Source organism: Talpa occidentalis, unplaced genomic scaffold, assembly GCF_014898055.3.
Source record: "Talpa occidentalis isolate TD23 unplaced genomic scaffold, MPIMG_talOcc4v2.1 talOcc4.4, whole genome shotgun sequence".
Classification (NCBI taxonomy): Eukaryota; Metazoa; Chordata; class Mammalia; order Eulipotyphla; family Talpidae; genus Talpa; species Talpa occidentalis.
In genome coordinates, this window is record NW_023604295.1 from 85,325,060 (window position 1) to 85,349,583 (window position 24,524).

Here is a 24,524-nt window from a genome sequence, read left to right on the forward strand (position 1 = left end):
ACGTGTCTGCCTTTTGTATCCACCTAGCTGCTTAACCCCATCCTCAGGTCCCAGCCACCTTCCCTTTGGTGGTGATGGGATTTGGAGTTCCCAGTGTCTTTGGCTTTGACCTGGGGTGGGGGTGGAGTCCACAAAGCCTATATGGAATTTGCTTTGGGACATCCTTTTCCCCCTAACAACACCACCAAGCCTAACTGAAGCCATGAACAGGAGAAAACAACTCGGCTCCACCCAAAACAACTTTGTTCCGCCTAAACCTGTTTCCCCTCCCCCCCAACCCAGTTTTCCTGCCTGACCTTGCCTCACCCTATAAAAGGGACATCTCTCCCCAGAACGGGCTCGGCTTCACGGACCCCCACCTTGGGTCCGTGAGGTCCGCCCGGGACGCAATAAATTTTCCCTTCCTTTGAGAAATTTAGCCTGGCTCTCCTTTTCTTTACCCCGCGGAACCTTTCATCGTGGACTTAGAGCCACCTGGAAGTGCTCTGATGATCAATAATCTAGGATGCCTCCCGGAGGCCTGGGCTTCTGTGCCAGCCTCCTGCCCCCTCCCAGCCCCCAGCAAAGGACTTAGCTAAGAAGGCCTTCTTAGGTTTAAATCCTTCCACAGAGTGAGCCTATCGGTAGACACCGCCCCCCACCCCCTACTTTAGGCCCCTCCGGGAGGCAAGGACTGGCTCTGCTGTGCATATTTAAAGGTCCTTCAGGAAGCTTCCAAAGGGCATCCTCCTGCTACCTCCTCAGGGCAGAAGGTAAAGGAGATTGAGGAGTCTAGAAAAGCAAAAGTGAAAAGCCTTGAAGGATAACTTACTCAAATATGGGCAAGTGTCCGACGACCTTGAAAATGTTGGAGAAAGAAAAGAACAAAGTACAGTTCAGCTTAGAATACTGAAACAAGTGAGCTTTAAAGGAGATAGTCACTCTTGCTATCCCTGCCCAGGAAGAATGCTATCTGCAGCTTCCAGTTCCTTCATACTATGCTTGATCCCAGCCGAACCAGTGTCCGTCTCCCAGAAGGGCTTCTTCCTTGGTGTGATACTGATAAATTAGCTAATTAATAAAAATAAAGGATTAAAATACTAGAACAAAATACACCAAAACATTCGCAATGGTTAAACATTGTGGTAGATTTTAGGTAGTCTTCGTTTCTTGCTTGGAACTTTCGTCTGATTTCCTCGACTTTTTCAGTTTCTACAAAAAGCAGAGATTGCCATCAAAAACATGAAAAGTGAAAACTTTGGCATCTTAATGACATATACAATATGATGTCATGCATAGAAAAGACAGGAAGGGAATATGAAAAACTGTTAACAGTATTTTGAGAATAGGCTATGTTTTTCTGTGTTCTTTTTGGTAATTTTTCCACCTGATAAGAAAATAAATAGTTTTAAAATAAGTGATTTTTGTTCAAAAGTCATGTAATAATAAGCTTTCAAAATGACAATGAATTCAAAAGCTTTTAGAAACAATCAAATAGATAATACATTAGTGTTATAGTAAAGGTAAGTGTTCTAACTGTAAATTAGCAAATGGCTTTTGGGAGTATGATCAGACTGTACATGAATCTGTTTTCTAAGGCAAAGGCAAAATGCAGATAAACTGATTGAGACTTCAGAACTACAAATCAAATGGAATAAAAAACTACAGGGCCAGGCTGATAGCATAAATGCTCATGAGAGGCATGTCTTCTGTTTCCTCCATACTCAAAGAAGGTAATAGGACTATACTTCTCTCTCTGGGGGTTAAATAACAAATGGAGAGCTTGAGTTGATTAATAAGCCTAGATATCCTGCAAATTATTTGAAGATAATACTTTGACATTTACATTTAAGGATTTGTGTGAAAATCAATAAAATGATTTTCCAGCAGACCCTGTGAGTATTTTCTTATTTCTATTAAAAAATTCATGTAGTTCATAGTAATTTCCCAAAAAAAGCCCACATAAGCTTTTGTTATGGTTTACTATGAAATTTAATATATTTGAGAAATAAGAAACTCTAATGACCAACTGGCATTTGCATATTCTCTAAGATTATAATTTCATATCTATTTCCATTCTCATGATAATCCTATGAGAAAGCTAGAAGAATTATTATCTCTTTATAAATATGAGAAAAATGAGGCACAAAGATGTTAAACAAATACCACAATTCATCAAATAAATTGGAAATTCAAACATGGTAATCAGTTCTTCTGACTACCAATTCAGCACTCTATCATTCATTGGATGTCCAATAATAGAATGATTAGTTTAATTTTTATACTTCTCTAGTGACATTTCTGTAGATCTCTTATAGAAACCTGAAAAAAGAATATGCAGGTAATTAATTCATAAATCTGACTTTAACCATTGGGATAAGCATTGTACTATGAATATTTCTCTCACCCACTGAGAATATTTGTGGTGCAGAAGACCAGTGAAATCAAACTGTCCTTAGTCTTTACATAAAAGCCTAAAAGATTTGTTGCTGAAGTAAAGTGTTATATGAAATTCACAGGGAAGAAAGAGTGCCATATTTGCTTTATCATTATAAATGACATGGTAATGAATAGAGTTAATTGAAATCCAAGGATTTCCTGAGATAGATAATAGTGATAAAGCAGTTACCAGGTAATAACCATTTTCAATTATGGAATTAAGTCATGTCAGCATTGCAATTTTATAAAGAACATAAAGTATAGCTTTTAAAAATAATGTATTCTCAGGAAAACCTTTCAGGGCTCCGAGGTTTAATAAGTCTTTAAAAATGAGTTTTATCACTACGGGATTTGCACATCAAAGACATCTTTACAGACACATCACCCAAAGCAGTGATAGTGAAGAGAAAGATAAACAGCTGGGACTACATCAAATTAAAGAGCTTCTGCACAGCAAAAGAGACAATAACAAAAACAAAGAGAAACCCCACCAACTGGGAGAACATTTTTGCACCCAACACTAATGATAAAGGACTGATCACAAAAATCTGCAAAGAGCTGATGAGACTCAGCAACAACAAAGAAAATAATCCAGTCAAAAAATGGGCAGAAGAGCTAAAAAGAAACTTCTCTGAAGAGGAAATGCAAATGGCCAACAGACATATGAAAAAATGTTCAACATCACTTGTAATCAGGGAAATGCAAATCAAAACTACCATGAGATACCATCTCACACCAGTGAGAATGGCACATATTAAAAAAACTAGCAACAACAAATGTTGGCGAGGATGTGGAGAAAAAGGAACTCTTGTGCACTGTTGGTGGGAGTGCAAAGTGGTCCAACCACTATGGAGAGCTGTGTGGAGATTTCTGGACCTACTAAACATAGAGCTTCCATATGATCCAGCAATTCCACTCCTAGGTATTTACCCAAAGGACACAGAAACATCAATTCCAAAGAGCACCTGCACTCCTATGTTTATAGCAGCACTATTTACAATAGCTAAGCTTTGGAAACAACCCAAATGCCCAAAAATAGATGACTGGATCAAGAAGATGTGGTACATATATACCATGGAATATTACTCAGCATTCAAAAAAGATAAACACATGCAATTTGCAGCAACATGGATGGCGCTGGAAGGGATCATGCTCAGCGAAATAAGCCAAAAAGAAAAAGAAAAATACCGGATGGTCTCACTCATAGCAGGAATCTAGAAAACTTAAATAAGGGACCAGGAAAATGAATATAAGAAAGTGAAAATCAAAATCAACAAAAAACTATGAACCAGAGACACTTTTTGGGGGGGGGGGCGGGAGGGGAAGGATTGGGGTCAGAATGGGGCGTTTGCAATTGTATGGGGGAATATAAAAATAAAATTTATAAAAAAAAAAAAAAAAAAAAAATAAAGTGTAGGGAGAGAAACTAAAAAAAAAAAAAAAAAAAATAAAAATGAGTTTTATAATAAATAATATTTATTTTACTTATTTGTTAATAAATGAATATTTTCTAGTACAATGCTATTCCATGATGTCCTCGTTATTTCTGGGTTTTGTCACTTATTACAAAATTATAAAAATCAAATGTAAAGTGACTATCTTAGTCTCTGAATGATAAATGTAATAAAAATCGACTGAACCTTTTATACATATAGAAATTCTCTGCACATTTTTTTTAATTTCTCAATTATAAGTTTGACTTGTATTACTAAATTGTTCCTGCCATCTACATACAGATGTATACTTTTCCACCAATACACACATAGGGACACATACATATAGGTGACTTTGTAAACTATACAAATGAAAAAGTGCATGAATATATTGTTATAGCCATGAGTAGTGCATCTAAGAACCCAACAAGTGATCTAAAAACTGGACTGTGACCAATATTTGTACCAGCCTCCCCTACTTCCTTCCCTGCCTGTCCTCTACAGGTTGCCACAATCCTGTATTTTATGTTTTATCATCACCTTGTCTTTTTGAAAAAAAAATCACATATATCTGCATCCCTAAGTAATATCTATCTCTCTAATCCAATCTATCTTAGTTTTTGGTTTTGAGATTTATAAAAAGAGTGTCTTAACTATATATAGTCTCTGATTCTTATCTTTTAACTCAATATTATGTATCTAGATCATTTTGTTTTGTTACATATAGTTCAATCACTTTTTCTATTATATATTTCACTGTGAATGTCCTATAAATCTGTGTACTTATATGCATATTTAAATTTCCAGTTGTTTTTATTATTGTGATCTATAATCTCATGAGTTATTTTATACTATCTCTTGATATATATATCCAAAAATTTCTCTATGATACAAAACTATGTATGAAATTACTTGATACTTGGAAACTAAAATGTTCAGCTTTGAAATTTAGAGCCAAATTTTTTTTGAAAATATACTGTTCCCATTTAGACTTTTATTAATAGTATGATCAATGTTTGTTTCTTTTTCTTTTTAAAGATTTATTCATTTATGAATGGAAGAACTGGGCTGAAGGCCAGAAGTGGGGGTTGGGGGGGCATGGCTCCGGTGAGAGGACTCACCATAAGCTGAGTGGGGAGTAGAACAGACCCATCTACTGATCTACTGAAATACACTGCTAAGGGGAGCGGAGGGCAATGCAGGAGAGGCTTGCTATGCTATATGTGGGTTAGCTCCCTGGCCAAGGATAGAACTCATGCCCCAGTAGTGATAGCTGGATAGCACTGAGACTTAACCCCTAGGGCACCAGCGAGGCAACTTAATCAAAGTTCTTTAAAATAAGGGGTCATAACTAAAAATTCTATCTTAAAAGTGATTTTCAATATTGGTCCTTTTAGTTGGCTGCCTACCTGCATGACTATTAAACCATATTAAATCTTTAATGCTTCTCAAAAAAAAAAATCTTTCCAGATGTAAATTTTAACAATCTTCAGTTTTAAATGTACTTTAAGTGAAAATGGATCTTTTAGTAGTACATCTAAAAATATAAATTCATTTCGAATAAGCATAATTGTGTATCAATCTGGACATAATTTTGAAATCTCAGGTATTCTGTCAAATGAAAAACTAATGTAACAGACACCAATCATGACAGGGTATAATACAACTTTAGTCCACTAACCTACAAAAGCATAAGACTCTTCTAACTACCCAAGTTTTTTTTTTTTTAACTAGAAATATAGTTAGTTTCTGTAGCGTACTGACTCTCATGTTCGCCTCACACTAAAAATATATCACATATACTGTTTTCTAAATACAATTTTAATACCATTGTAACATATCTGTTTATATAAATATTACTTTCCCCAAGAATCTATTGTCAAATTGCCTTAGGATTCTCTCTAATACTCTTAAGATTATGATAATACAATATTAATCTAAAGCCTTAACTAAATTTTTATACTAATAAAGACACATCAACACTCTAGCTAATTTATAATGTAATGCATTGTGAATAGTTGAATAATTATATTGTCAGGGATCTGTTTTTTGACAAGAAATAGATAGCATGGATGGAAAGATAAACTTTTACTTATCCCCATAAGGTTTTCTCCAAAAAAGGAAAAGACTGATTTTCCTTTTCTTTGGATCTTTTTTTTAAATTAACTATCAGCCTTGCACCTCCCTGGTGGCCTAGGAGACAACTCTCAGCGCCTGTCACCTTCACAGCCTGAGTTCAATCACTGGCCAGGGAGCTAACCCACATAAGGTACAGCAGACCTCTCCTGTCTCTCTGGCTGCTCCCCTTCAGCAGTGTATTTCAGTAGGTCTGCCTGTTCTGCTCCCTACTGTCTCTGATAAATCCTTCACCTCCTGCACCTTAGTTCTTCTACGCATAAATAAATCTAAAAAAAAAGTAACTTTATAAAAAAATAAACAATCAGCCTCAAAAACACAACTAACTAGTAATAGGGGGAAAAAGTAAGAATATTACTTATTTTTACCTTGACAATTACCTTGAGAATTAATGTTAATACAACCTGGTGTCCACTGTATTATGCCAAGGTTGACTAGTGGTATTATCCCATTCTTAAACCCAAATTCTTCTAGTGACTTCTCTGAGCATCCTGTGAATAATTTATTCCCTTCAGTTTTTCTGTGTTATCTAAATGGTTTCTGTTGAAAACATTTGTTTTACAGGGCACTGCTAAGAAAGACTAACTTTAAATGTAAGTAATTTGAACATGAGATTATTCACAAGACATTTTTCTTTTTATATTCTTGGTAAGAAGTTTGATTGGCCTACTGAAAAATCTTTAGTCACGTGAGATGTAACTAGGGCATTGATTACTGTCTCTGATACTTCAGGTAAACACTGTGATGGCAAAATAATCATGTGTTCTGAGTTTATATAGAAGTACAGGTAGGACACCTCACATTTGCATAGCACTTCATCTTTTCTGGCTCTTATGGTACGTTAGTAACCTCCAACATTCATCCCCAAATTGTCTGTAACAATTTCTTGGAGTTTGGCAGTAACCCTGGGTTCAGCACTGCATTTCTTGGGAAGAAGTGAATCAAGTCCTTGTCTATAGTTATACCTAAGCTAGGAAGGAACTCTTTAAGGTATTACCTGCTAAGTACCTCCCTGGTGGTGCAGGCGGTTGAGCGCAGCACTGTGAAGCTGTCTGCAGCCTCTGCAGTGACGGTTCGATCCCGCCGGCCTCAGAGCAACCCACACGGCGAACAGACCTCTCCTGTCTTGCCCACTGCTCCCCTCAGCAGTATATTTAGTCAGTCTGCCTGTTCTGTTCCCCGCTCTGTCTGTGGTGAATCCTCTCACCCTCCCGCGCATCTGGCCTGTCCCCTGGCTCTTATATAAATAAAATAAATCTTAAAAAAAAAAAAAGATATTACTGCTTCACTCCAACTACTTTCATGCCTCTCTGTCAAGCTGCTATACTTCCACATATGTGTCCCAAATGATGTCATAATACAAAAGGTTTTAACCATCACAACCCCCTGCCATATCTCTTGTAATATTTTCAACCATCGATGTGATAAATGTTTAACCACTTGCACTGTGTGGGGTGGAATGGGGAAGGGGTTATAAGGACCCTTATTTGTAGTGTTTGCCAATTTCTATGACATAAATACCTCCACCATGGCTGATTTCAAGCTACATCACAAATGTGAAGTTCCAGTTACTCCAAGCATAATATGTAGTATTTCCATTCTGTAACCACAGCATTTCCATACTATGATTATTATAAATATTTATAAATATTTAACTTTAATAATATTAAAGTATAATAAAATAATTATGAAGTGATAAATTTTGAATTGTATTACCTTTGATTTTAATATAGTTTACTTTTAAGTTTATACAATTTAATGTTTAATGTTTAAGCATTTAACAGCAGACTGGAAAAACTCTTTTCTACTATGCATTATAAAAAATGAAGGGATTGATTTAAGATGGTGGACTGGCAGCAGCCTGGAGTTACCTCTTTCTTCACATACATAGCCGATTAGCATCAGTGAGGAGGCAACTGCACTTGGAAGACAACTACCAACTTGATGGTTCTCCGCAAGGAGGTAAGACAGAGATCACTAGAAAGGGTTGGAAAGCCTGGAACGAGGTCTTTCCAGGAATGATAGTGGAACATTGGAAGAGGTACCCACCTCTCCCTAACCCAGACTCCAGAGATTTCCCCGTGGATTCTTGCCCACTGAAGCAAGGCCAGTGTGATCTCTCTATTAGAACACTGAATGTGGGACAGGCATTGAACTGACACACCTGGGGATGCCGGTAGCAATTTGACAGTTCTGGAAGAAATCCACTTCTCCCCATCCTAGACTTCTCAGCCTTCCCTGAAGTCCTAGTTCACAACATCCAGGCAAACACTGCATATCATAAGGAACACTGACATAAGCCAGAACTGAGATGACATACAAAGAACTGCTGGCAGCAAACTTAGGGGGTACCAAAAGGCACCATCTCCTCCTCAACCCAGACTCCTGAACCTGTATCTGCTCCTAGCCCTCCCCAACCAAAGGAGTACAACCTCCCCAAAGGAACTCTGTCTGCTAGGCAGGCAGAGTTCATAAACTGGTAAAGCCACCTTGGTGGTCCTGAGAAGCATGAGCTCCTCCCTGTTTAGGTTTTGCATGTATCTGGATAGTCTAACTATTACACAATCTACAACTTCTGGTTCCTGCCAGCAGTCCAAGTCCACACCTCCTGGCCCCTCTACTTTTTCCTGAGCCTCAAGTGAAATGTGCTGCCAGGAAAACCTGCTGAGATCAGAACTAGACTGTAGCTAAAGGGTCAGTTTTAGTTTGTGGCTTCTGGGAGAAAACCACCAGTGGTCTGCCTGACCATACCTTACCAGATTGTTACTGAAGATCTCTATATTGGATCAAGTGACTGCAGCACCACTCAGAGAGATTTATGCTTTTGGCAATCTAATGAAGTAAACCCAAGACCCCCAATATCTCCAGTCCTAACCCTATTGATGGCATCTTAAGCCACCACCCTATATTGTCTCTTACACACTTGTCACACTGATTAGTGGAAAGGTTTCAACTAATATACAAAAGAAAGTATAGTATCTAATAACAATACCCTGCAACCTGAAATTCTAACACAACACCATCAAAGCAGAACTCAAAGGAAAGCAGTCCAGTTTAATCAATAGAAATGATCACATAGCATCAAAGAGAGTAAGGAGATAGAGGAATTCACCCCAATCAATGGATCAGCACAAATCTCTGGAAGAATCATTAATAAAACAGAATTAATCAAGCTGACAGATGAATACCTCACAGCAGTCTTAATGATGTTTACTAAAATTAGAAACAACAGAGACACAAAACAAGAAATACAACAAGGACAAGGAAAATACAGAAAAGCTCCAAACAGAAGTTACAGAATAAAGAATGCAGTTTTTGAACATAATACAATAGAGAGACTAGCAGAACACTGAGATAGAAATTAGTATAGTAGAAATTATCTAAAAAGACCAGCAGAAAGAGAAAACAATCAAGAAAAATGAAAACAACATAAGGGAGTTATGGAATATTAAGAAGAACATTTGCAACATAGGGATCCAGAAAGACAAGAGGAAAAAAAGGAGCAGAAATACCTGTGAATATATAGTAGCCATTAATATACCACAACTGAAGAAGCAAACAGACATCCGGATCCAAGAAGCTCAAAAAAAAAAAAAAAAAAATTCCAAACAAAATAAGCCTAAGCAGATACACTAAGCACATTAAAATTCAAGTGGCAAAAATTAAAGAAGAGGAAAAATCCTAAAAAGGGTCATATGTATATATGTTTGTCACAAGTGTGTATGTTTGTGTTTTTGTGTTTGTGTGTGTGATAAAGTTATCAGTGAATTTCTCAGCAAAAACCTTACCTGCTAAAAGAGAATGGAATGACATATTCAAAGTGTTGAAAAGAAAACTCTTCAACAAAGAATCCTCTACTCAACTAGGTTAATACTCAGAATTGAAGGAGCAACAGAGTGTCACAGAAAAACAACAGTTGAAAGAATTCATTTCCTTAAAACTGGCCTTGCAAAACATACTAAAGAGACTCATGTAAAACAAAGAGGAACCTCATTTGAATCAAGATTCCAAATACAGAAAAGATGGGGGAAATGAGAGTAAACTTGGAAATTGGTGTAAAGAGCTCTTAATTAATTTCTTTGTTTTTGTTGAGTCTCATCAGCTCTTTGTAGATTTTTGTGATCAGTTCTTTATCATTAGTGTTGTGTGCAAAAATGTTCTCCCAGTCGGTGGGGTTTCTCTTTGTTTTGGTTATTGTCTCTTTTGCCGTGCAGAAACTCTTTAATTTGATGTAGTCCCAGCTGTTTATCTTTGCCTTCACTATCACTGCTTTGGGTGATGTGTCTGTAAAGATGTCTTTGAGGTGCATGTCATGTAGTGTTTCGCCTATATTTCCTTCTATGTATTTTATGGTTTCAGGCCTTATGTCTATTTCTTTAATCCATTTTGAGTTGGTTTTTGTGCATGGTGTGAGGTAGTGGTCAAGCTTCATTCTTTTACATGTAGCGACCCAGTTTTCCTAGCACCATTTATTGAACAAACTTTCTTTGCTCCAGTGCATATTCTTTGCTCCTTTGTCAAAGATTAGTTGACCATAAATCTGTGGGTTTATTTCTCGATTTTCTATTAAGTTTGCAGCAACATGGATGGAGCTAGAAGGGATCATGCTCAGCGAAATAAGTCAGAAAGAAAAAGAAAAATACCAGATGGTCTCACTCATAGCAGGAATTTAGAAAACCTAAATAAGAGACCAGGAAAAAGACTAATCAATACAAAGTAAAAATCAAAGTCAACAAGCAACTATAAATCAGAGACACAATACAGGGTGGGGAGGGAGGGGCTGGGAAAGGAAGGACTAGAGTCAAAATGGGGGGGTGCAATTATATGGGGAATATAACCAAAATGAAAATGCATAGATTGTGCAAAGATGAAAAAAGATGTAAGAATTATATAAAATAAAATATTTAAATAAAAAAGAGCTCCTAATTAAGTTGCTTTCTATTTATGATAGATTATAATTATAAAAACCTATATATAAACCACAGTAATGTTAGAATAAAAATAGCTGGAAGATTTAAAAAAATATATGAAAAGAGTATCCAAACACTAGACAAAAAGTAACTTTCAAAATAGAAGGCAAGTAAGTAAGAATGACAGAACACATACAAACTGTAACAACACCCAGAAAACAAATAGCAAACTAGTTATGTAGGATATATAATTTCACTAAATATCAATGGCATGAAATCACCAATCAAAAGACACAGAGTGGCTGGTTGCAACAGAAACCAAAACCCAACATTCATCTATGTCCATTAGACCTGAGTTCCAAAAATAAGCACAGAGTCAAAGCAAAAATTTGGAAAACAGTCAACCCTTACAAGCAAGCAAGTAAAAGGAGGGACTGTCATATCAGATAAAATATACTTCCGGCTACAAAAAAACAAGAGAAAGGGATGGGCATTATATAACAATGAATGGATCAATACATCAGAAATCAGAAAGATATAATACTCATTTATAAATGCACCAAAAAAGAAACATTAAAATATGCAAAGAAACTACTTCCAAATATGAAAACAGATATCAACAGCAAAACAATAACCATAGAGGGCATCTAGATGCCACTTATCTCCATGCACAGAATCACCAGACAAAAAAATCAACAAGGAGATAACAGCATTACATGGCAGATTAGATAGAATGATCTTAATAGACATTTAGAAGACACTGCACTCACACCCCCTAAAGTGAGTACTCATTCTTGTCAAGTGCATGTGAAACAAATGTTGGGTCATAACACAAGTGTCAACAAATTCATGAAGGTCTTAATGCATAAATATTTATAACATTTTTTATTTGGAAATTTGAAACTATTCAAGATATCATTCTCCTGCTACTTTAAATTACTATAGATCTGAACTTTTGAGTTACTGTGCAAGATTTTTTTTTTTTAAGATTTATTTATTTATTTATTTATACAAGCCCTGGGTACAGTCAGAAGCGTGGGTGGGTGAGAGAATTCACCAGAGCCAGAGTGGGGAGCAGAGCAGGCAGAAGGACCAAAGTACACTGCTGAGGGGAGCAGCGGGCGGCAGGAGAGGTCTGCGCGCCATGTGGGACCCTCCTCCAGTGGCCGGGGAGCAGCCGGGGATCGAACCGGTGCCGCAGAGGCCGCAGGCAGCTTCGCAACCCAGCGCTCAACCGCTGCGCCACCGGGGAGTGTGCAAGATTTTTTTTCATGCTGTCTTTTATAATACGTTTTGAGAGAATTCTTTTGGGGTTAAAGTTTTGGTTGCAAATTATTTTTCCTTTCAAATTATTTATTTTTCCTTTCCTGCAATCTTGGTATCAAATTCAAGTATAATATTCCTATTGAAACTTGTATTATCTTGTGAAGCCCTTTTAGATTAAGGAAATATTAGCATAATTGTGTAATAAACCCACTATTTCTGCAGTTCTTGTCTTATGAAAATCTGTTACACAAATATTTTTGTACAAGAAATACAATAAGAAACTTTTAAAGTGAAGGAAAATTTTGATTGTCATTAAAATGAATATTATTTCTTACCATTTCTTAGAGTAGAAGCCAGTTCAAAGTTCATGACACTCAGTGATCAACATTTTAAAGTTATAGAAACCTGGCTTATGGTGATCCAGGGTTTCCCATTATAAAAGGTCTTCATAATTAGCATAAGAAATTCTCACAAAGCATTAAGAATTACTTTCATTTTATATAATTCGAGGTGTTACATTGGAATTCTAATCTGATCCATGATGATGTAAAAACGTGACTATATGGTTCAAATGTAAGAGTACAAAATTGAATACGGAGGCATGCATAAACTTTCTTCTTAGAAATCACAGGAGTTGTGGGCCTCCCCAGTAGTGCAGCGGGTTGAGCACAGAGCTATGAAGTTGTCTGCAGTCTCTGAAGCACGGGTTTGATTTTTGACTGGCCAGGGAGATGCCCTCATGGCGTGACAGACCTCTCCTGCCTTGCCTGCTGCTCCCCTCAGCAGTGTTTTTGGTCATCTGCCTGTTCTGCTCCCCTCTCTGTCTCTGGAGAATCCTATCACCCTCCCATGCCTCTGACCTGTACCCCAGCTCTTGTATAAATAAATAAAGCTGTAAAAAAAAAATCAGAGGAGTTGTAATTTTGAAATATTTTGTAATTAGTTTATGCAACAATTAGATATGCAACAATCTTGTGGCTTAGTTTCCTTAAAGATATTATTTAAAGATAGTTTTGAATGTTGCTTTTCTGACTTGTTTTTAATATGAAGATAAATCATTTTGTTGAGTTTGTTCTATAAAGATATTTATTAGCTATAAGTCCTAAAAAAATTTTTTCACAGGGGTCCTTTTTTTTTTTTTAAAGATTTATTTATTTATTTATACAAGAACCAGGGTACAGGCCAGATGCGCGGGAGTGTGAGAGGATTCACCAGAGACAGAGCGGGGAACAGAACAGGAAGACTGACGAAATGCACTGCTGAGGGGAGCAGCGGGCACGATAGAAAAGGTCTGCTGCACCTTGTGGGATGCTTGCTGGCCGGCCGGGGTTGAACCAGTACTGCAGAGGCTGCGGACAGCTTCATAGTGCTGCGCTCAACCACCTGCGCCACCAGGGGAAGCTCTACAGGGGTGGCCCCACAGGAGTCCTTCTTATTATCTCACGCAAATATCAAGAGAAAAAGGATCATTGGTATCAATAAGGTTCAGTATGCACCTTCTTGAAGAGAGACACTTAAGACTACTTGTTGATTTATTAGGAGCTCTGAATTTGGATCTTTTGTCTTTTGGCATTTCCTTAACTTAAAAATTGTTTCTGTTAGAAACAAGGCAAAATAACTGAGAAGTCATGAAAGTAATATTACCTCAGTAATTACACTGAGAAATCAGTGAGAAATGGAAAGTTTGAACAGACCAATTACAAGCAAGAAACAATAACACGGCCTCCCTGGTGGCGCAAGGGCTTAAGATGCAGCCTATGAAGCTATCCATAGCTACTGATGCACGAGTTCGATCCCCGGCCAGGGAGGAGACCCACATGGTGCAACAGACCTCACCCGCTGCTCCCCTCAGCAGTGTATTTCAGTCAATCTGCCTGTTCTGTTTCCCTACTCTTGTCTCTGGATGAGCCTCTCACCCCCCACACCTCTGGCCTGTACACACTTCTTGGATGCATAAATAAATAAATAAATCTTTAAAAAAATAAACAAAAACAGACGAATTTTTAAAAAACAAAAGCCCAGGACCAGATGATTTCACTACTGAGTTCTACCAAACTTCAAAGACTAACTAAAACCTGTGCTTTTCAAGTTCTTTCAAAAATTTGAAGAGGAAATACTTCCAAACATATTTTATGGGACCAACATTACTCTTATGTCAAAAGAATACAAATGTGTCAGAAAAATGAAAACTATAGGTAAATATCTCTAAGGCGCATAGACACAAGGATACTCAAAATATTATCAAACCAGGGCCTCCCCGGTGGCGCAGCGGTTGAGCGCTGGGTTGCGAAGCTGCCCGCGGCCTCTGCGGCGCCGGTTCAATCCCCGACTGCTCCCCGGCCACCGGAGGAGGGTCCCACATGGCGCGCAGACCTCTCCTGCCGCCCGCTGCACCCCTCAGCAGTGTACTTTGGTCCTTCTGCCTGCTCTGCTCCCGGCTCTGGCTCTGGTGAATTCTCTCACCCTCCCGCGCTTCTGACTGTACCCAGTGCTTGTATAAACAAAACAAACAAACCAACCAGCAAACAAATAAATAAAGCATGCCTCTATTAAAAAAAAAAAAATTTAAAAAAAAAATTATCAAACCAAATTCAACAATATATTAAAAGGATCATACACAATGGTCAAGTGGGACTTATTTGCAAGGATGGTTCAAAAACCACAACTTAATTAATATAATTCACATATCAACAAAAGAAAATATAAACTTTCAGTAAACTGGGGTTAGATGTAACATACCTCAATATAATAAAGGCCCTATATAACAAACTCATAGATATCATATTTAATGGTAAAAAACTGAAAACTTTTGCTCTAATTCAAGTACAATACACAGATGCCACCTCTCACCACCACTATTCTACATAGAATTATAAAAACTAGTAACCAGTAGCATCAAATAGTATTAAATACCTAGGAATTCACTTGCCAGAGGCCAGCTCCAGCAAAATGTCATGTCAGAGTCTCTGCAAGGACGAGAGGGCGTCGGCGAAGTGGAGGGATGAGGGGATGAGGAAATGAGGAGACACTTGATAGGGTGCAAGTATCTCCCACTGAGGGTCTCAGTGGGTCTTTATTTATACACCAGAAATTTTTTATTTGATCATTACATCATGCAATCATGTGATTTCACTTTTACATTGTTTCAGAACTTATTTTTGATCATCAGTCAGTGCCCGGCCTTTCTTAATTTTCCCAGTTTAAGATTAGCTTGGTCACTTGCTTACATTAACTTGGTTACATTTCCCTAGGTGATGTATGTTATTCAGAAAATAGAAACAGGTGCTACATACAACGTGATTTATGCGGTCAAGCTAGGTAACTAAAACATGGCTAAGCAGGCATTTGTAAGATCGAGGGCGGCCTTCTATTTTCTATATAGCCCCCTGTGATCTCAGCATTCTCCCTTCATCTTCTCTCCTCTTTCAATGATTTCCTATGCTTGCTCAGCACAGGGGTCTGTATGCACAGGCCCTGTCTTCACCAGCTTCTCTCTGTAATCAGATGTAGCAGCCGGAAGGGCACGGAGCAGGATCTCTGTGACCCGGGCAGACAGGTAAAGGAGAGTCCTGGAGACCTTGGTGGCTTTTCAGGCTTTTTTTAAATTGGGATTTTACCAGGTACACAGGAGGCAGGGGTGCCGGGGAGCCGGGAGGCTGGCAGGCCCCCCAGCCCCTGGAGAATCTTCACTCTTTCTGGGCTATCTGGCATTTTCTGGTGGTCTCTGCTTCTCAGCTGGTTCTGCTCTCTTTCTGCTCATTTTACTCTTCTCTCTTTCTCTCTTTCCCGGTTCCTTCCCTGTGACACTACCCTTATAAGCCCAGTGTAGGGGCAGGACAGGCCACAGGGCAGGTTTTCTGATCCAGCAGACCGGGTAAAGGAGCAGTCAGAGTCCTCAGTGGTTTTGCAGGTTTTTATTCGGGTTCAGCGGGTACGTGGCAACCAGGGGTGCTGGGGGGCTGGGAGGCTGGCAGTCCTCCCAGCCCCCAGAAAATCTCCACTCTATCTGGGCTCTCTGGCGTTCTCTGCTTCTGCTTTGGGCTGCTTCTCTTTTGGCTTCTCCTTCAGCTTCTGCTGCTTCTTGGCTTCTCCTGGTGTCCCTGTGACACTGCCCTTAAAAGCACAGTCTTAGCACAGGTGTACCCACTTCAGGTGCCCGCCATCAGGCATGCATTCAGGATCACAGGGTTCCCTCATCTATCCTGATGGCGGGAGGGCAGAAAAGCCTGATTTTTTACTTTACCCAACACCCAGTCTCAGCCCTGGGGTACTGTAGGGTAAGATAAAAAGTATCAGGCTTGTCTGCCCTCCCGCCATTAAGATAGATGACAGATCTGTGGTCCCGAGTGCATGCCTGATGGCGGGCACCTGGAATGGGGTGTGGGCATATGTAGATGGGATTCACCTGGGCTGAGAATGGACTTTTAGGGGTGGCGTTGTGGGGATGCCAGTAGAAGCCAAGAAGGAGAGCAGAGAAGCAGAGAGAAGGCCGGAGAGCCCAGATAGAGTGAAGACTTGCTGGGGGCTGGGAGGCCTGCCAGTCACCAGCTCCCCCAGGACCATTGCCTGCTGTATACCCGGTAAATCTCAATAAAAACCTGAAAAGCCACTGAGGGCTTCAGGACTCCTCCTTTACCCAGGCTGCTAGATCAGAAAACCTGCCCTGTGTCCATTCCTGCCCTTACAATTGATGTAGTCAGCAGGATGATCCATGCAGATGGGTATGGAGCCCTCCGAAGATCTGGAGGGACTAAGGAGTAACAGACTGTGTTTGCCTGTGACAACGCTGGAGGCGTCATGGTGGCACAGGAGATGGACAAGGCCCAGGAGCTGCGGGACGAGACCTCGCATGGAGGAGACGCCCAAGAGGACCAGCCAATGACCTCCAAGGCAGCAAGAATCATTGGGGAAGAGAGGACCACAATTCAGAGCTCGCCAGTGCTGATAGCAGGGAGAGGCCTATGGACTTGGACTGATGAACTTGGACTGACAATTCCCCCAGAAGGCAGAGGAATCTTGGCAGATTTAGTTTTTGGGACCCTGGGCAAAGAGACAGGGCCTTATAAGGGCGGTGTTGTGAAACAGAATCACCAGACCAGAACAAGAAAGAGAACAGGAGTGGAACCAGAAGGGAAGAAAGAGAACAAGACCACGAGAGAATGCCAGAGAGCTCAGGAAGAGTGAAGATTCACCGGGGTCTGGGAGGCCTGCCAGCCTCCTGCCCTACCCCCCTTAGGACCCCTGCCTTCTGTGAACCTGGCAGAATCCCAATAAAAGCCTGAAAAAGCCACCGAGGGCTCCAGGACTTTCTCTTTTACCTGTCTGCCTGGGATCACAGAGAACCTACTTGGTGTCCTTCCTGCCGCTATAGGTATGAAATGGAAGTACTTTGTTAAGTGTCTTAGAAAGATTTAATCTCAAGATGAAACTGGTTATTTTTGAGATGGAATTAAGTTTGTAAAACAGGACAGCAAAAGAACTTGTAGGTTTCAGAGAGAAGTCTTAGAAATAAACTTTGTAAGGTCAAGTTAAATGACTTGTTACAATGGTTTCTAATATTGCATCTGCAAAAAGGACAAGGCACGGGGCAGGTTCTCTAATGATTCAGGCAATGGGTAAAGGAGAGTCCTGGAGCCCTCAGTGGCCTATCCATGTTTTTAATGATATTTTTACACCATTTGTAGGGAGACAACCAGGTGCAGGGCAGGCAGGGAGGCCTAGAGGGCCAGGAGGTTGGCAGACCTTCTAGGCCGCAGCAAATTTTTACTCTATGGGCTCTCTGGTGTTATCTTGTGGTCTCTCCGATGGTCTCTACTACACTCTGCTGCACATTCCTCTGCCTCTTTCCACCCTCGGCTTCTACCCTTATATACTCTGTCTCTTTACTCAAGTGCGCCCACTCACACATGCCCACACCACATTCCAGGTGCCACCATCAGGCATGCGTGTAAGGCCATAGATGCCAATCATGTATACTAAAGTCAGGAAGGGGGAAAAATCCTGATAACTTCCATTTACCCTACAGTATTCTTAAATTGTAGTCAGCTTTTAGGGAGAAAGAAAGAGCAATTGTGTTGAAAGAAAGCAATTGTGCTGACTACCACTTGTGAAGAGGGTAACATATCCAAGTTCATATATAAAATAATAGAATTTCCTGTTTTATTGAATCTGCATCAAGTTAACTGGGATTACTTAGAATCAGGTGGATAGACCTGATACCTTCCCTCATGCACTAAAAAGTAATTGAAGTAAATTGAAGTAATTAGGAACAAAGTATAAGTATTCGATGCTACCAGGTGGTACATGGGCTATGAATAAATTCTTTAATATTCAGTACTAGCTAAGACTAAAATGTCCTCCTTTTACCTAAAAATGGATCAATATTTAAAAGTTATATGGAATCTCTTACAAGGTTTCTAGAAGTCAATCCATACTAACAGTATTGCTTGAGAAACTAGGCAAGATTGACTGCTGTTGTGGTACCAATTTATGAACATCAGAAGAGTGAGGGTCACTTGGCCCTACTTGAGCATTATCACAGCCTCATCTTAAGGGAACTTAGGCTAACTAGCCATCAGCCAGTTAATTGGATGAAGGTTCCCTCTGCTTTCATGGAGAGAATGAGCAAAACATTCCAACAGTACACCCCCTTGGATATGAGTTTCCCAGCAGGAGCCAAAGTCTTAAATAACTCAGTGTGCTCCTGATATTAAGTGCAAGATATAGAAATTGAACATAGGACTAATACCCCATCCTCCCAACTGTTGTAGGTGGCTTCCCAAATGTTTAATAACTGAGACTTGGCAGAGAAGGAAAAAAAAGAATTTCAAATGGCAAGTCACTTGTAGGGTAAATGAAGATTGCTTAGGTTTTTGCACCATTGGCCTCTGTGGCTATCACCTGTGACCTTGAATGCAGGAGGTGCTTGGGAGCATCGGCTTGGGGTACACACGCCTGCTGGAGGACACCTGGAGTATGGTGTGGGCATACGTAAGTGGGCACACCCAAGCATGTAAGGGTAGTGTCACAGAGGATGGAGTGAGGCAGAGGACAGTGCAGTGGAGTGCAGTGAAGAGTGGCAGAGAGCAGCTAAGAGAGGAAAGAGCATATAGAAATTTGCTGGGGGGCCTACGTTGCTGTCTCCCTGCTGGCTTGTTTTCCCCTAATCTGTAGGACTGATGCCAAGGGCTCCAGGGTTCTCTTTCAAACTGCCTGAACTAATGATGAACCTCCCTGGCCTGGGAGGGTTGCAGAACACCACTCTTTTGGGGGTTGCCCTTTGAAGTCTGTCTGAGAGAAGACTGGGAAGAGATAATGAGCTCTAGTTAATAACCCTGGCCTCCACCTAGGAGGACCCAGGCTTTTAAATATGGGACCAAATCAGTGTGCCACATGCAAAAAGGGGAGACTTTGGAAGGGTGAGTGTCCCTTCCATCCCCAGAGAGGGAGGGAAAAGGCTGGCCTCAATTCCCAGAAGTCTGACAGCCCACAGTACCAGACGGCTCAATTCCATGATGATTGAAGACGCCAGGAGGCTCCTCAGCCAACTCATAGCAATCAGGTTCTCATTGCCCAAGAGGAACCCCAGCTGACCTTGAACATAGGTGATGAATTGTCAACATTTTAGTCAACATAGTAGTCACTTTTTCAGGCCCCAAAGCCCTGCCTACGGAAATATCTCCTTGAAAAAGAATACTTAGAGGAGATTTTGTCGGGGGGAAAGGATGTCCCAAGCAAACTCCATAAAGGTTTTGTGGACTCTGCCCCCACTCCAGAACAGAGCCATCAAGACTCTGGGAACTACAAATCCCATGATCACCAAAGGGAGGGTTGCAAGGACCTGAGGGTGGAGTTAAGCCGCCATGATTTTTGTTTGGGCATATAACCAGCCATGTGAGCTGGGGTTGCTCTCTTGGCCTCACAGTGCTTGGCTTTTCACCAACTCTCAGGGGTTCATTGGGATTCCAGGTCAGCCGAATGGGTAGAATGCATTTACGAATTTTTCTCCCTCCTTTTCTTCCTGAGTTATTAATTTCTCCATTTCCCCTTCTCTTGTAAATAAACCTTTTTAGCCTTCTGTGTGAGCCTGCAGTTTAGCATTAAGTTCCTTATAAACATGTGGGTGAGGACCCACAGTAACGCAACCTGTTTCATATAGGGGTTGCTCTGTAACAATTTGACCAGTAATTCAGAAACTCCTAACTTAAGGTCTTATTCATTTGTGCATTGGGGAGGAAAGGAAAAAAAAAAACAGTTTTTTAGATATGATAATTTAGGATAGTTATACATTTAAATGCAAGTGAGTGGTAAGTTTTGCATCTATATAGAAGATTAAATTGGAGAGTGGTACTTAAGTTTGAGGAAATAAATGGATTAAAAGTAGAGCAAGGGGCCAGAACTGACCATTGAGACACTGCAAAATTTACAATGTGTTGTTCCAATTTTAGTTTATATGCTGCTGAAGCAAGCACAAAATTTAGAATGTTGTGAAGATATGGAAGATATGATGTTGAGAAGGCATGAATACTGAGAAGCAGACCAACAAAGTAGGAAGAATTTCAGGTACAGGGTCTCGATAACAAAGAGAACAAAAACATTTCCAGAGGAGATGATTGTCAAGTATGATAACAACTGAGAGTTCCATCAAGAGAAAGGTGGGAAGTACCCACCCAGTTTACAAATTTGCCCATTACTGTAACTGATCAGTTTTTCAGTTGAATTGTCTAGGATATTTTATTTTTAGGGAGGCAAGGCACTACAAAGAGTTTGAAGGAACTAGTGGGCAGAATAAAATTGAAGTAAATTCAAAGCCAAATAGGCCAACCTGGTGGTGCAAGGGGTTAGGCACCGCACTATGAGGCAGTCCATAGCCTCTGCAGCATGAGTTCAATCCCCAGCTGGCCAGGGAGCAACCCACATGGCACAGCAGACCTCTCCTGTCTCACCGCTGCTCCCCTCAGCAGTGTATTTCAGTCAGTCTGCCTGTTCCCCACTCTGACTCTGGTGAATCCTCTCGCCCCCCACACCTCTGGCTTGTTCCCCAGATCTTGTATTCATAAATAAATCTTTAAAAAAATTCAAAGCCAATGACAAAAAGAGAAATACTTGCAATTTGTATAATAAGGGGATAATCTTTTCAATGTATAAATATCTTAAAACCAAGGGGGAAAAGATGGGGAAAATGGACAAAAGGCTTACACATGGTGTAAATATTAACCCACTGCATATTTTTGTTTTTACTCTGTAGTAAATGAGCTCTGACCCCTGCCACTCTGGGTTCTCCAAATGGTTCATTTCCAGGAATTTGGACAACTAGGATCTCGGCCAGGGTTGCCCAATCTCTGTCAGTTGAAATTCCATTCCTCTATAGGTGCCCTGCAATGTCATTACCCACCCAACCCTTCAGCAGGTAATAGCTACAGAAGAAGGATATCTTTGCCTTTAAACCCCTCAAGGATGCGCAACAGAGGGGGGATATTTTTTACAGGACTTCTGTAATCTGGTCCTTGTTTGTTGGTTTCCTTTCTGTTGTTGAAAACCACAAAACCTTTCTCAGTCAACACCCTGAATACAAAACCTCAGCCCCTCTGCCCCACTATTCTACCCTGGTGGGTGGTCAATCCTGTAAAATCAACACCTCTGCTCTCTTGAGAATGACTCAGGGAAACTGCCACCTCTCTTCTTGTATCATCCACAATAAATGTTCCTCACTTGAGACTGGTTATTGCTTCATTCAAAATCTGGTGGGGTTAATTAGTGAAAGTCAAAGACCATTCAGAATCAGTAGCAATACCATCTTACATCTATGAAAATGATCAAAAGCACTACGTGTACATGAATATGCGAAGAAAGAGCAACATTTGCATACTGTTGGTCCATCCCTATAGAAAAAAGAATGGTGTTTTCTCACAAAACATTAAAAATAGAGCTGCCACATAAAAATCCAGCAATTATACTCGTAGTTATCTACCTGAAGAATGCAAAAACACTAATTCAAAGGGATGTATGCATTCTTATGCCCGCCCATGGCAGCACTATTTCCAGTCATCATTATGGATGCAAGCTAAGTATCCAAGGACACATGAGTAAACTAAGAATATGTGGTATAGGGCCTCCCTGGTGGCGCAAGGGGTTAAGCTGCACACTTTGAAGCAATCCACTGCCTCTGCAGCATGAGTTCGATCCCTGGCTGCCCAGGGAGAAACCCACATGGCGAGGCAGACCTCTCTTGCCTCACCTGCTGCTCCCCTCAGCAGTGTATTTCAGTCTGCCTGTTCTGTTCCCCATTCTGTCTCTGGTGAGTCCTCTTAACACCCCCCCCCCATGTCTGCCTTTGTATACATAACCCCAGCTCTTGTATACATAAATAAATAATTTTTTAAAAGATTTATTTATTTTATTTATACAAGAACCAGAGTACTGGCCAGATTCGCGGGAGGGTGAGAGGATTCACCAGAGACAGAGTGAGGAACAGAACAGGCCGACTGATGAAATACACTGCTGAGGGGAGCAGTGGGTGTGGCGCCGGCCGGCTGGGATCAAAACAGTGCTGCAGAGGCTGCGGACAGCTTCACAGCGTTGCGCTCAACCGCCTGCGCCACCAGGGGAGGTCCTAAATAAATAAATTAAAAAAAAAAAAAAGAATATGTGGTATATATACACAATTGCATATTACTGAGATATAAAAAATTAATTCTTGAATTTTGTGACAACATGGGTAGAACTGGGTGGGAATTTGTTAAGCTAAGTAACAAAAAGACAAAATACTGGATGGTTTCATTCATGTAGAATAAAGAGAAACAAAGTGTGAGATAATATCAAATCAAAAGCAAACTATAGAAATCTGACTAAAATTGAGGCTACCAGATGGAGGTTGTAGAGCAAGACTGAAGGGGCTCAAAGGACTATGGTGGAAAATTATTGGTGCATTGGAGGAGGGTGTGGCATAGTAACATACATCTGCAGAGGTGTGATTCTATACCTGTGAATCATATACAGTATTTTAAGACAATGTTACCTCAATAAATAAATATATCCATAGGAAAAAAATGGGTTTTCTACCTGATTTCATTCTCTTCTAGTTCATTGCTTAGATATAGGAAAGTAACAGATTTATTTTTTCTAATAGATTTTGTTTTGTGTGATGTCTGTAGGGTTTCCTACGTATATTATGTCATCTTCAAGTGGTGATACTTTTGTTTCTTTTCCTGTTTGGATTCCTTTCTCTTGACTAATTCTTCTAGCTAAGGCTTCCAATACTATACAAAACAGTAGTTGTGAGAGTGGGCATCCTTCTCTTGTATCTGATTTCAATGAAAAGCCTTCAGTTTTTCACTGTGAAGTATGATATTGTTGATTTGTCATATATGGTCTTTATTATGTTGAGGTATGTTCCTTCTACCCATATTTTATTGAGAGTTTGATGTTGCATTTTTCCAAACATTGTCCCTGTATCTATAAATGTGATCATATAATCTTTATTTTTTCCTTTTGTTGATGTCCTGAATTACATTAATTGACTTATGAATGTTGAACTATCATCTTTGTATCTTTGTAAATCTCATGTGGTCATGGTAAATGAGTAAATCTCATATGGTCATGGTGAATGATCCCTTTAATTATTGTTGAAGTTGATGCTAAGATTTTGTTGAGGATCTCTGCTTATACGTTTATCAGAAATATTGGTCTGTATTTTCTGGTGTATTTTTAAGATATTTTGCCAACTTTGACTTTATAAAATGTGTTTGGGAAAATAGCTCATCTTCAATTTGTTGGAAGAGTTGAGAAGAAGAGCAATTATTAATTTCTTTTTGAGGTTCTGATAGAACTCACTAATGAAACCATCTGACCCTGGGTTTTTGTTTTTTGAGATTTTTTTTTTATTAGCCTTTCCATTTCCTTCCTAGGAGTTGTTACACTCAAATTTTCTATTTCATTCTGATTTCATCTCTGGAGGTTGTATGATTTAAGAATTGTCCGTTTCTTTTAGATTTTCCAATTTGTTGGCATAAACATGTTCATAGTTGTCTCTTAAGATCCAATGTATTTCTGAGATGTCTGTTGTGATTTCTCCAGGGTCACTTGTCAACATTTTTTATTTTTCTTTTTTTTTTTGTGTGTGTGCCTAAGTAGGAGCCTCCTTATTTTTTTTTAATCTTTTAAAAAATTCACTCTAGTTTTCATTGATTACTTTGTATAGTCTTTTTGATTTGCATCTCATTTTTCCCCACTGTAATTATTATTTCATCCTTCTACTTTTTTTTTCCCTTCATCATGTTATATGTCATGCCATTCCCTTATGACCTGCAGGTTTCCACTGAGAAATGTGGTGATAGTCTTAAGAGGTTCATTTTTATGTACT